General features: G+C 48.3%; 1 protein-coding gene across 3 annotated transcripts in view; it reads right to left on the minus strand.

Moving 5' to 3' along the window:
• The window catches only part of LOC119185000 (protein dispatched homolog 1-like), a 495,836-nt gene extending 484,581 nt beyond the window's left edge, over positions 1–11,255 (minus strand). For all 3 annotated transcript variants that reach the window (XM_075872172.1, XM_075872171.1, XM_075872170.1), the window contains exon 1: positions 10,893–11,255. The gene's annotated coding sequence lies outside the window, so the exon portion shown is untranslated. The remainder of the gene's footprint in view (positions 1–10,892) is intronic.
• Between the last annotated feature and the right edge of the window lie 3,468 nt (positions 11,256–14,723).

Below are 14,723 nucleotides of genomic sequence, written 5' to 3' on the forward strand. Positions count from 1 at the left end.
GACTAAGCCTGTCGCATTTGTTCGTGCGACTAAAGTTAATCGTTTTATTTTCTTTTGAGATGTTCAACACCCCTTCTTAAGAACGGTATGCCAGTTACGCCTTTGTCGTGTTCTGCCTAACTTTGTGGTTAGCACCGCGAGCAAGCCGGGAGCTACGCGAGGTTTCTTTAAGGAAGTTGCGGGCAGTGTCCGGTTCTTGTCAGTTCGGTTTTCCAATGAATACCTTTTTTCGGTCGGGCGAAATGAATTGCATAAAGACATATGCGACATGATTTTTTCAGTTCCTATGTATAGGTTAATTAATAGCGGGGGAGAAGGCAATGGTGTTCTTAAGCGTGTTAAGAAAATGCAAATTCAGCCTAGTGCAACAAGCTTTTTCTTTAAATTACACTCCGGAACACTACCAGTTAAGACTTTTTTAGAAGATAGAGGAGTTTATATGCCATGGGGTTCGAACTGTTTGATCTGCCGAAAGCCGAAGACAATAGATCACGTTTTTCTGCATTGTTGGGAAGGGGTTTACTTCTGGGATTTTTTTACAGAGAACTCTAAAAAAGGAACTTCCCTTACATTCACTGGGTATCAGGTTTTTAACAGTAGAAAAAGAGGAGGGACTGCCTTTTGATCTTTTAATGCTGCTTGGCCTCCATTGTCTATGGCGGGCAAGAATGGCCGGTTACTACTGTGACCCTGACAGGCGTCCGGCCCGTATGTTTTTCCGCGAAAGCATTGCTCAGTACATTGAAATACTCAAACGACAAGATTTTGTTCCGGAATGGCTTTCCAGGGTCGAACCCCTGGTGAACCTGAAGGAATTTTAGCTCTGTAATCACTAATAGTTCTGCGACTGTTTTGTCATCACTTCTGTTTGTATGTTACTGTTTACAGTGACTTATATTGATGTGTGTACCTTGTGCAAAACCAGTATAAAGAAAAAAAAAAGGCTTGGCCGTGAGGCAGAACATCCGCTTTCCATTGAAACAGCCCGTGTTCAATCCCCACTCCAACCCAAACAACACTGTTTCGGTCCCTACGTTGCTAGAAGATTTTTTATCATTTCTTCAATTTATTTGCATTAGTCTCAATTTTTTGCTCATAATCGACAACGCGGACAGCGGAATTTCTGCGAAACGAGCTATTTAACGCTATCGCGTTAAAACAGAAATTTTGCTATGTATGTATGTATGTCTGTCTGTATGTCCATCCGTCTATCCGTCTGTCTGTCAAACAATTCAGCCGCCTGGTGAAATTTTAGGCCCTTGCTCAACGCCCACCCATCTTGATCTCGTGGTTGTGTTAATACTTGTGACCATTGTTAATCAGAAAGCAAATATTACGCATATTTGAGGCGCGACATCTATACGTAACTATTTCGCAGTGCGTTTCTTTATTTAGAAAATGCATAAATACGTAGTTCTAAAGAGCGCAGTGTTTATTGCGCTGCGCTCACAATGCGACGTTGTGAACGAAAAAGCAAGTGTTTCTTGCGCTTTGCTAAAACGACATGGTACTGCCACTTACCAGTGACACTGTGTTAAATAAAACTCCCAAGCATTTTCCCGAGGGTGAACATGGTTAAGCGCGAATACACGGGGTGATGCTATGAGGGGTATTTATTAATTCGCACTATTATATTTATTAATCACACTATGGTGCCTTTATTGTGTAATGGTTCTTGGGAATCGCAATTTGATCACACGGGGGAGTTTACGTTAACTCACTGGCGAATACCAACGGATTTTAACTTTACTCCCCCTCACGACCCGCTCTCGACGGGAGACTGAGAGAGAAGGCGGGCGCACGAGAGAGAGGGGTGCGCACGCAGCTGCAGCGAGCGAGGAGAGCGGAGGAGCGAGCGAAGGGGAGGGGGCATAAGGCGCGTTACTGACACCGATATCAGCGTCGCGTCCGTGGCTTATTCGGTAGAGCGTCGCGCTGCGGCCCGCCAAGTCCTAAAGATAGAGAGAAGACTGCGGACGCCGCCGACGGCGGTGGATGGTTTGGGGTCGCTTATAAAGTGTATTCACCCTTAAAAAAATTTCTTGACATTACTGCCAGATGGCGTCCGTATCTAACGCAGCGTAAAACGCAGCGCACGCATACGGAAAAGCATCGTCTTTCGACGTCCTTTGCCGCTAAGCACGCAAATACGCGGCCAATTTTTACGTACTAGAATTACCTCTTTCGATGGATGGCGCCACACTGCGTGACGACGCCAGCAGCGTTTGGCATGGCGCGGGTGCTGCTTGGTCGAGAGCTCGTTCACACAGCCGTCAAACGACCCGTGCCGCCACCGTCACCAGTTTTCGTCGGGGGAAATGAGGTACGTGTCACTTTATCTTGAAAAACGGGTCGACGGCGATGTAAAGCGATGCTCTACGTTTTCGTCGCCGGCGCGGGGACGGAGCCCCACCGCTCATTGTACCAGGGCCGCTTCCCCCTAAGCGCACCTGACGAACAGAAGAAAACGCGAAGGGCACAGAAGAACGCGGGGTTAGAACGACTGGGTCTCTGCATGCTTATGAAGGAAGGGGTTATGGTGTACAAAAACGTGCTGCTGTTGGTTTTGCAATTATCGTCGTCTGTACGTACACAGCTCAATCGCGTCTTCTCTACGTTTTTTTTTTTTCGACGTGACGGTGACGCGACGGGTCATTTGACGGCTGTGTGAACGAGGTCTTACAATGAGGTTCAGTTCAAAACTGGTTCATTCTGCCTCGGTAAGCTTTCAGGCCTGCACCGCGTCGCTGTCGTACATTATAGTGTCGTAGATAAAATCGCCTCCAACCAATCTGATTTTCCAGTAGCCATTTCACGCTTACGTCCATAGAGGGAACTAGGGGGAACGATGGTGCAAGTGTCTGTACGAGGCTAAAATCACTCGCTCGCTGGATTCCGTGCCGACCGGTTGTGCCCTCGCGATCTCCGACGTCAGCGTAGCCCTGGCCGACTGGGCTCGCTCTACGTCGTCTCCTGACGCCGACCTCCGACGACAGTGCAGCTCTGACCGACTGGACTTGCTCTACGCTATCTCCCGACGCCTGCAAGAGCTCTCGGAAGTGGTGCCCCATCCTCGGACTCCTGTGACCGTGTTTCCATCTTTCCTATCTCTCCTATCCCCTCGATTTGTCGTCGCTCTCTCTGGCTTACCTCATCTCTCTTTCTCTCTCTCCACACCTTTATTCCTATCCTTTTAATCCCTCCTCACCGCCATCCCTTGTGAGCTACTGTTGAGGTGTCGCTCGCTGAAGCAGACAGTTACGGGGCTCACTTTTTTCTTCCTTTTTCTTTCAGAACCACTTAGTAGAGGCTAAAATGCATGGCGCCTTATCCCGCATAGGAGTGGTGGGTAGTACACCTGTTGTTTCTCAAAATTCGTTCTTTCGGCTCCGTGAACCTCTACGTGACCTGTATCCGCTATGTCAAGAGACGAAATTTTCGAGAAAAACCCGGCACCGGCGAGTGTATATATGGAAAATGAGGATGTACGCACTAATATTGAGCTCGAAGGTGTGCCCGATCACGCGTACGTACACTGTAAAAAGCACTTGTAAGAAAAACAAGAAAATGCATGGCAAATTTAGTGACTATACAGTTCTGTTCTCGTCTCCTTTATTTTTTTTTTCCATTTCGCAGGAATTTCACATAGACTGTGTGTTACTGCTTTTCTGTTCAGCAGAGATTTAGCGTTTGTGACTTATAAAAAAAAGGCAGGCTTCTCAAATTTGAACACAACTTTTCTCCTGACGCTTTTTATGCTGTCCAACGGTAATTTCCTTCCCCCCCAGAATCGAGCTCGAATAACAGAGTATAGTGCACACTTTGTTGCCAACGGCTGCCAATGACGTCCAGTATTCGCTATGGTTTGCGGCATTCCCAGCAACGTTATTGTAATACGCCAAAGGCACAGAACATTGCCCTGCACATGTACCCCGCCGTCCATTATGAAAGGGAACACGGGAGCGCGTGGCCGGCGCTCTGAGGCGGTCGCCTACAGCGCCATTAACCGACGACGAAAGAAAACACGTCCGCTTTGGGCGTCATCTATCGACGAACACAGTTTGTGTTATGGTGTCTGCCACACAAACTGGATTATCCCGACTACTCACCCCCCGTATAGGCCGGCGAACTCACTCGGACTCAGATCGAGCCGCGAGTCTCAGCGAGTCCGCGTGAGCAGTATTTTGGTAAGCTTGAGTTCGAGCGAGTCCGGTTGAAGAAACTTTCCGTGAGTGCGAGTGAGTCCATATAGCTCAGCGAAATGCTGGTGAGCCTGCAGTCCGAATGAGCCTTAAGCGCGACACATATTTCGCGAGTAAGTCAGAGTGAGCTGCACAAGTGAGCCTGAGTTAAGCCTAACAAACGGCTGCGATGCGACAGCGGGGAGCCGAAGACCGCAAGTTCGTACGAGAGAATACTAAGAAGGAAGGGCAAAGGCAACGGCGGTTGCCAGAGACCCCGAAGTGATTGGAAGACCTGCGCCACGGACAACGCACTCGTAGATCTACGAAAGCCGCGAACGCTTGGCTTCAGCCGCGAGTTTCCGTTTCTGGAGTTCGGACAACGGTAGAAATAAGCAATCACCACCTATCCGAAGTCCAGGAACGACCTGTAAGGGACCTCGGAACAAACTGCATCACATATAGCTAAGGCCTATAGAAGTAACATATAGAAGCAACCAGGTTAGTTTTTTTCACAACCGTCCACGTTCGGTGTTTCGAGCCTTGCGCGCGACTTAGCTATAACGCAAGCTCCGTTCTTTTCTATTTTTTGTGGATCCACGCCTTCAAAGACGTCGCCACAAGTGCAGCAAAACGCATAGAAACGAAATTTTATGTCACTTGCAGTGGTGGACTCCTCGAGTGAAATTCGTGCCGACGGTTCACTCACTGATAGAACCGAATAGAATAGAACCGAATAGAAAAGGATAATTTTTATTTCGTCAGCTATACAGATCATGCGGCGCGAGTCAAAAAGATCCTTACAGACATCCTGACAAAGGTGCATCGTGTACTTACTGCAAAACAAGCGGCGCTATCGCTCTTGGCAATGTCTTACACAGACTGCCACTACATTGATCTCCAACCTCGATGTAACGAATTCGGATGTAACAAATATCAGTTAGAACGAAGTAAATGAAGAATAGCCTAGCATTATATATAGTGTTATGAACTTATATTTATAACAAATTTTCGGATATAATGAAATTATTTTCGTGTGGGTTGAAACTTTGTTATGATGAGGTTTGAGCGCATAAGCTACCCTGAAACATTAGTACGCAAATTAACGAAAGGTCGGGCCGCGTACAGTACGCGTTACAGAGCGACACATAAATCGACATCCACGACTGATCCGAGTAGTACGAGCACCGGAAACGGATATCCACGCCCAGCTACGATGCCGCCCACACCACCGCTCGAGGATTAGCCAACCGAGCAGCTTCTGCGAGGATCGGAGAAAGGGACACCCGGTCGGTTACCAGAAAGTAACTCGGTTCCCTGTGCACCCTAGCCAGGGCAGCGCGCTGTTTTGCGAAGGCTGCCCTTACTCGCTCGCTCGCCCACTTTTCACAGATGGGGATCACTGGCGTGTACCTGGGGACCGGTGTCCACGCCCAGCCGATACAAAGGGTTGGCATCATCATCATCATCATCAAATATAGACGAGTGGATCGAGGATACGGAGGATGTTAAAAAGATAAATACGAAAGAGTATTTTTATTATTTGTGCACCCCTCTCTCACCCCTAAAAAGCAAGACAGTGAAAACGCAACCCCCCAAGTTATCTGCCTCTCCCCACTCCAACAACTCACCGTAGGTGCCACCCCACACACCCCCTTAACCCCTCCACGCTACCACCCAGTAAAGAAAAAAAAAACTCGATAGCACCGCTTCTCACTGCCTTTTAATTTTCTCTATCTCATATTTACACTCTCAATGCATTTCACTAAAGCACTGACCAGTTAATCATTCGATCGATCTTGAATCGCGTGGTCTCCGAAGGCGGGAGTGAACGTCCTGTCATTCCACATTACAATGCGTTGGGTTGTTTCCGGACTCTCGTTGCACCGGACACACTCCACATCCAGGTGTATTTGCTTCGGTGTGCTTTTGCTCTGAGTGAAACGCTGCGGTTTTCAGGGGCGAACCTCCTTATGGCGCGGCTTGTGCGTCCCTCGTAGTACGTAACCACCAGTGGCACATACCCGAAATAGCGGTCCTTACGATCTTGACCTCCAAGGTGGTTCCGGTGAGAGATTTCTCCTGTGCGTTGTTTAACAATAAAAAATAGTGCTCACTGCACATGTTAATGGCTGCTAAGGGGGAATGAGAGACCGGAGCATTCGGCCTTTAGGTAACGCGCACGCTGCGATCCCCATTAGCAGCTATTGGCATGTGCATTGAGCACGATCTGACAAGAAAGCGTTGCTACGCTATACTCGCTGGGTGTAACCTCCTCGGTTTTAGAAAGGTTTAGCGAGCATTGGGCCGCATATCAATAAATACGGTGAACTAGTATATACCATGAACTCGAGGTGGTTAAAGGTGGGAAGTAAACCCGAAGCGCAAGCCGTAAGAAAGTGTGCATGTGCCACCTCCCGTTTAGTCCTTGAAATGTCCGCTGGATGGCGGTGCTTCTATACGGGGATTATATGATGAAAAGATGCGAGATGGTGGTACTTGCCATGGAGTGTTGGATAGATGGACGTACAGACACGCAGACAGATGCATGGATGGACGCATGAACGGACGCAGGGGCGGATGCATGGACGAACGCAGGGACGGACGCACGAACAGACGCACGCACGGACGGGTGGATGGACGCATGGACGGTTACACAGACGTACGCAGGAACGGACGGAAGCAAGAACGAATGGACGGACGAATGCTTCGCCCCACTCCCCATCATTCACTCCGTGGATATGCTGCCTTTTTTTTTCTAACCACAAGTGTTTCTGCTCTTCCAATATCTCCTTTAGAGTACGTACCATTTCAGGGGCCAGGTTTAATAAAATAATAATAAGATGAAGAATTATAATTATTAACTGCGGTTTAACGTCCCAAAGCGACAACATGATTACGAGAGACGCCGTAGGGGAGGGCTCCGGAAATTTTAACCGCTTGCGGTTCATTAACGTGCGCCTAAATCTAAAAGTACACCGGCCTCGGACATTCTCGCCTCCATCAAAAATGCAGCCACTGCGGCCGAGATTCGATCCCTTGACCTTCGAGTTAGCAGTGGGCGCAATAGACCACCCCGGTGAGGAGGGGGGGGGGGGAGTTCATTCACGAATTTTTCATGTGGCGCAAATGCAACTCAAGGCGAACGCACTCAATACATGTAGCAAGGCTGGCAATGCTGAAAACCACATTAAAGCGAATGAAAACGTACTAAAATAAATCTCTCGGACTGCACAATGAAACCTTGCACGGCCGCGCACACTTTCCCGTTGCTGTGGCCTGAGGTATGTGCATCTAGGGATAGTAAATTTGACGTTGTCAAAGCTAAGCTAAGGATTCGTAACGGTATTTCTAGTGATACCTTTCCTAATGTTGAAAACTTTCTACAAGAGATCAAAAAGTGCTCCACAGTTTCTTCTTCTCCACAAAAAGAACGAAGTGGCGAGGGAGTCAAGCCTGCTCTAAGCAGCTAGTGAATAGCGAATTTCACGCAACGTCTTTTTTCTTCTTCTTCTCCCGAAAGCGCTGACGCATTAATAATGACCCAGCCATACACAGCTCGACTGCATGCCGCGCGCCGAGCTTCGAAAGAGTTGCTCGAATATTAAACAGCAATTTAGCCTTACAAGCACGTCCCAACACCTTTTCGCTAAACGGCAGTTTAATAATTAACGGCTGCCACTGCTCACCGGTATGGAAGGAGAGCGTCACTGTGTGCGTGCGTGCGTGTGTGTGTATTCCAGCACGTGGGACCGTTTTCAGCTCTCCCATAGTACAGTGCCAAGTACTGTAAATCTTTAACCACCTTATCTGAACACACCATTTCGTCTCCACTGAAATGCGACCGCCGTCGCCGGAATCCAAGCATGCGAGCTTTCAGTCAACACCGCGCTGAAGGCTTGGTTAACGAGGAACAATTGCTGGGTGAGCATCGGGATCTTGATTGATTGATATGAGGGGTTTAACGTCCCAAAACCACCATATGATTACGAGAGACGCCGTAGTGGAGGGCTCCGGAAATTTCGACCACCTGGGGTTCTTTAACGTGCACCCAAATCTGAGCACACGGGCCTACAGCATTTCCGCCTCCATCGAAAATGCAGCCGCCGCAGCCGGGATTCGAACCCGCGACCTGCGGGTCAGCAGCCGAGTACCTTAGCCACTAGACCACCGCGGCGGGGCGAGCATCGGGATCTTCCGCTCAGAAAGGGGCGAAATCCCCGAGTGTGCGCGTTATTTGAAACAACACGTTGACGCAAGGTACACGCGTTTCTTGTTCTTGGTTGCCGAAGCTGCACAGGCGTGCGCGCAGAGGAAGGGACCGGTGGGGCACACGCAGCTGCGCAGCTTGTTGATGCTGTGCCTGACGATGATCATGTGCGCGTCAGCGCTTTGTGATGTGTGGACCTTTAAAAGGGACCTGCAACACTTTTTGAGCATGGTCAGAAAACGCTGCCGATCGGTAGTAGAGGCTCCCGAGAACACGCGAGCCAAATGTTATAGCGCAGCGTGAGGCCTGGAATTCACAATAAATTATCAAAGTTAGCTTAAATTGTTTTCTCTTTCGTCGACGAATGACGGAAGACGCTCAAAAAGCACGCGTAGATTACCTATCTTTCAGCCATTGGCTGATTTGAGCATGGCGCGCTCGGTTGTTACAGAGATCGCCGCGAGAGGCCGTCACTTGTCCACACGTGCGCACGCGATCGCACTGAAAAAGCCGCGTATTCGAAGAAAACTCAAGGTCACGAGGCGCACGTGACGTTTTTTGTTTGCCCCTCCCATCCCTCCCTGCTTAGCTTCCAGCGCTTTCCTCGGGACCAGCGAAGAGAGAATGCGATTGCAGCGTGGGACAAATCTTTGCAACTCCGCTCGTATTGGACGGATCCTCAAAATTTTTGCGGCATTGAATTTCTGAGACAATATATTTTTCCAGTGTATTCCACGGTTACTCAAAAAAGGGTTTCAGGGCCCCTTTAAACCGTACACCCACTCGCGGAGCAGTTAAAGGTACGAGACACCAAAGTACGCGTGCGAGTGCGTAGCTAAACATCAAAGTCTGGTATGTATGTATGTATGTATGTGCGTGTATGTGTGTAATGTGTATGTACGCATCAAACTCCTTAATTAGCTCCTACAAGACCATTGTGCGCTAAGAATCCAGTAAGCATTCCGTTTTGTTTTTCACCGTTGAAGCACCCGAATTGTGAAACATGTAATTCATGAACGAATGAATGAGCGCAAGGTGATCCCGTCTGTAGCAATTTAACCACAGAAATTCATCTGTATGAGGAGAATTCACTTAACACATCACACTCCGCTTCATAATGTTTCACAAAAACCTATATCATAAAGAACTTCGTCGCACGTATGCATGCATGACGGCAATGACGTAATGACGGAAGAGTTACGTAACAAATTACGTAGGGATGAGATATCACGTGCATATACCACCAGTAACTGAATGCCGTGTCACCACAGCATTTAGCGCGGGCGAAAACTGACGCAATAACGCTTCTTTAAGCCGATCAGACCAAGCAAACGTAGTACTTATCCCTATCTCACGGGCGCGTTTTATTACGTCGTAATCGCGAATCCATACGCACATCCGCAAGCAGCAACACCTTTCTACCTCCCCCCCCCCCTCAACCTTATGTTAGAAGATTTCTGGCAGACACTTGTCACACCCCTTTCCCTCTTGTAACACCCTCCAGCCTCACAAAAACATGAAATCGAAATGCTGGAAAACCACTGGTCGTGATGACGACAGTGATAACTAATTATGCCCTCCAAGTGTGAATATAATTCATATCTATGAATTTAGCTTCAACTTATTGGCGCTTTATAAACTTTCTACCGCACTCGTAAGATTGTTTCGAGCTTATATGCGTTGCACAGAAATGCAATGTTTTCCTGTTTTGCATGTGGTTGCGCAAGCTTATGCACACTGGCATACCTTATGCATTTGCTGACCATGATAACCTGCTTTCGCTTGAACATGAAGCTTACAGGCTGCAGCGCGCACGATAGTTCATGACAGCACCATCGTTAGCTGATTTACAACGCTGGCATTCCGCAAGAAAGATCGCACCTTTGCTCGCAGCGACACTACGCAGCCGCAGCAGTATTTCAAAGGTGCGAATGCGCGTCGAAATTTTCGCACATGTCATGTTCGCGATAGTGCATTTGTAAACACAGGAAACGCCGTGACATCCCGGCTATCCCAACAAGAGCAACCCGCGCATAACTGGTGTTTAGAATGCAATGAACCGTAACGCTACCGCGAGCTGTCAAACGCATCGCATGCGCGAAAGTAACACCGCAAAACGACAAGGCGCCGACGTGCCGGCTTTCCTCGACACCTGCGCGGTTCGGTTCATTTAGCGCGCGCAGGTTCCCACCGAAATCAGATAATGTTCCCCCCCCCCCCCTCCACCATCCGCCACCGGAGGCGCGCAAATCTAGTTTCCGCTATTTAAGATGCGATTGCTAGCGCTAACGCATTAGCGGGCTTGTCAAGCATCGATCCTTATCGCTGGGACGGAGGATGGAGAGGGTGACAAAAAGGGGAGAGGGGAAAGTGCTAGCCGGGGCTCACTCGAGAGTTTAAGGTTTTTTTTTTTTTCTTTTTTTCTTTTGCCAAGGATGCCGCAAGAAATTTGGCGAATAACGACGGGCCCGCAAAGCGTGCGAACCGTAAAGCCGACATACCGTTGGTGAGGATCCTTTCGCCCGTTCCCTCAGAGATGCCAGGCGGATGCAACGGGATCGGATCAAATGCTCAGCTGTTACGAAGTGCGTTCGCTGCAACCCGGGCTTTGCTGCTGCCGAATTCGGTTGCAGTTGCACTCGTTCATGCGCTCAGTGTCCGCGAGCACTTGCGTCATGCTGCCCGCAACAACTGAAGCTGAGTGACGATGACTTGGCGGTCCGTGACACAAGGGGAGAAACACACGGCACGACTTTGCTGCTGCTGCAGAGGCGACAAAATAAGCGCCGGAGCGCGGTGTGGTGCAGGCGCGGTGTGCAGGCACTTCTTGGCGATCGACGGACGGACCGCGAGTCTCTGCTTTCTTTTTTTTTTGGGAGCAGTGGAAGTGGTGCTGCCATCTGCAGGCGCGCGCCGTTATGTCTTCGCGACAAATTGAGGCCTCAGAGATAGCCAACTCAGAGTGCGTGTTCGAAAGGTCGAAGTTGAACGTGAGAAACACGTTGAATACTCCGGGTGTTCAACATAGATCACCCATAAGATACCTCGAAAGTCAGGGTACCGACGAGGGAACACTCGCTCAGGATTGATTTCTCATTAGCCAATTGAAAGTGCTAAGACAAACATCTAAGTTTATTACTGTCTTGGAGGATATGCGTTAACAGTATGTTCGGAGTACTCAAGTCATAGTATGCCAATACAGTTTCTCGCGAAACTCTGTCACCAACCAGTAAGACACAAAAACGGACCACTGACAAATAAGCCGTCGCGCCACCTAGGAGCGAGAATAAAAAACACAACGCATTCTTGTCGTTTTTTTGCTTCTATTTGCGAGTTACGATGACGAGGACAAGAAAAAGAGCTGTCAAGAAAATTAAATGAGCCTAGTAGCTGCCACATTATACAAAACTAGTAAATTTTAAAAGCAAACACGCAACTATCTTCATTGAACCTACAAGCCCAAATAACATGAGAAAGCAAATATACCTTTTGTTAGTTTTTTTTTGTGCCGATAAGCGGCGCCACAATATGTAAGCTCTCTTTTTCTGTGGTTGGTGTGGTAGGGTTTCAGAAGTAGGGTTTCGAGATGTGTTTCGCAACTCAGTGTGTTCAAGAACTGCTGCCTCAAGGGCGGTCTTTTTTACTTCTTCCACACCCAGAGCAGCAGTCGCATGTGACAAGTGACGTTCTAGACATGCGTAAACAGCGAGAAAATTTCAGCGGAAAACTCAAGCGTACAATCTGAGTGAAATCAACCTCGTGAGGTGGACCGCGGCCGCGCTAGAAATCGAAACGCCCAGCGTGGCCCTGGGCTCATAGGTGTTCTGTGGGCTCATCACCACTGAGATGATGCTGGGAAGTGCTTAAATAACCCTTTGTAGATTCGCCTACATTTTTGATGCGATGATAAGAGATCCGCAGTTGTACACATGAACAAAAATAATTAATAGTATAAAATAATTAAGTTTCATAAACAAATCAAGGCAGTATTTTGCTGAAAAAAAAAAGAGCGGGATATACATATGCGCCGCTGAGTCATGAAGCTGCTTTCAAAAGTGAAAAAAAAAAAACTGGAGCCTCACTCGCTTATTAAGGCGCATCCCGCTGAGTCATGAAGCTGCTTTCAAAAGTGAAACAAAAAAAGAAAAAAACTGGAGCCTCACTGACTTATTAAGGCGCACCATCTTTTTTTCCAATCACGTCACCAGGAATTAAGATTGTACGGCCCAAACAAAAGTTGTGGGGTAGAATTTCTCAAAAATTGCGCAGAGAACCTTTTTGTGGGCCTCATTTCCAACAGTATAGTACAACACCTAGAGCTTGATCCGTTACAAGGATGTTGCCTTTCCTTGTAAAGCTCTTTTCTGGAGAAGGAGCACTGTAGGCATCGCTTTCATGAGAAAGGAAATGACCGGGTATCCGTTTCTCTTCGGTGGGCGGCCGCTGACCTATGTACGGTCTCAGCGATTATACTTGGTATTGTCATTGATATAAATCTTCCCTGGTCTCCTCGGGTGAAGAAACTTCACGTGAGAATAGATGAAGCATCACAACTCCTCAAATTCTTACGGGAACACGATGGGGATGTACATGCCACGCAATGGTTCTGCTTGAGAAAGCGTAAATTGAAGGAGCCTTGCGTTATTTCCCAAGTGACAACGGATATCCACTGGCTGTCCATTGTGAATACAAATGCCTAGCCGTATGGATATCTAACGCGGATAGCCAATGGACGCACTGTGAAAATTCACGTCCCGCGTGGCTGTTTTCCCGACGTCCGAACTGTGTGTACGACCGGACATTAAGTTTTGAACGTTGACTGGCTGTCCATATCAGGACATGCCAATGATATGTGTATTTGCTGATCAAATATTGTAAAGTTAGAATGTAGTGAAAACATATATAGATCTGCAGAATCCCGAGTGACCATCTTGTAGAACTTCATTAAAATGCTACTATAAAATTAAAATTCATTCAAACTTCGGCAGACGCATTCGATCCCAGGGTGCCAAATAATTTTGCTTCATGCGGCAAAACAATCTGGTTGATTCAATATGTGTATCGTAGGTCATAAGAAACAATGTATTTAGTGTCATTATTATCGCATGTGAACTGAAAAAGATACGGATCGAGCGCGTCATAGCAGTCATCACGTAGGCAAACTTTCATGCGCCAGCCTCGACATTTCTCAACAAGCGGTGCACTGCAGTTGCTCACATTCCTCGAACGTACTCGTCATACTAGTCATGCCCCTCTGGATGTGTTGGGAGAAAACATGCTTCATCGATTATCACTATCAAACAAGAGAACTTTGGATGCCGTACGAAACGATTGCTTACGAATCCTTCTAGGCCTCCCAAAGGGCTCGTCAGCCTCGGAAGCTGTGCGTCTCCCACTAGATGCCATCTCCACTCAATAAATCACGTGCACTTATTCTCGACATCTGCTAGAAGAGATGTGTGTGTGTGTGTGTGTGTGTGTGTGTGTGTGTGTGTGTGTGTGTGTGTGTGTGTGTGTGTGTGTGTGTGTTTGTGTGTGTGTGTGTGTGTGTTCGCGCTCGAATTAATTTTTTGAAATGTACCAACTAGCCCAACAACAAGTTCTTTTACATGTTCTGTACCGCGTACATCTTGCCCACAGCAATTCTGCAATGTCGACGACCGGGGAACAGGGACCACTACCGTCATACGTACGGTAGCGTATTTGTGTATTTGTGTATCATACGTACGGTAGCGTATTTTCGGTGACTTGCCGAAATTGTCCGAGAGAAGGTTTAAATGCGAATGCATTTCTTAATCGGCCTATGTCAGCGATCCGGCGTTGTCCGCACGCCAGCAGGCGCTTTATCTGTACTCTCCCTCTCCCATAGCAACAGTTGCAGGCGCGCGCGCTTACGGGAGCATGCGGTGCAATAGTGCAGGAGAGGATAGGTGCAGTTTTTCGCCGCTCATTCTCTCACCATTCGCTCTCTCTCCTTCCTGCGCCTCACTCTCAACCGTTCGCTGGCTGGGCGTTTCTCAAGAACACCAGGAAATGTGTGCTCGACTCGTCACTGTGAAACGCCAACGCCGAGACGGGAACGCTGGCGCCCCGCTCTCCCGCCCCAGATTTCCTCACTCTCGACCGTTCGCTAGCTGGGCGCCTCTCAAGGCGATGACAGAAGTCGGTGAAGGCGAATGTCTGACGGCAACAGTACTCTCGCTGGGGGCAAGAAATGCATCCGTATTTCCTCACGCTCCACTTCGGGGAGGTGCGAGCATTTTTTAGATGCGGAGCATCTAATACTCGAGGCTTGTAGTGCGGCGCCATCCGCAAGCTTCCTCCTCCTTCTT

This window comes from Rhipicephalus microplus, chromosome 8 (genome assembly GCF_043290135.1).
Source record: "Rhipicephalus microplus isolate Deutch F79 chromosome 8, USDA_Rmic, whole genome shotgun sequence".
Taxonomy (NCBI): Eukaryota; Metazoa; Arthropoda; class Arachnida; order Ixodida; family Ixodidae; genus Rhipicephalus; species Rhipicephalus microplus.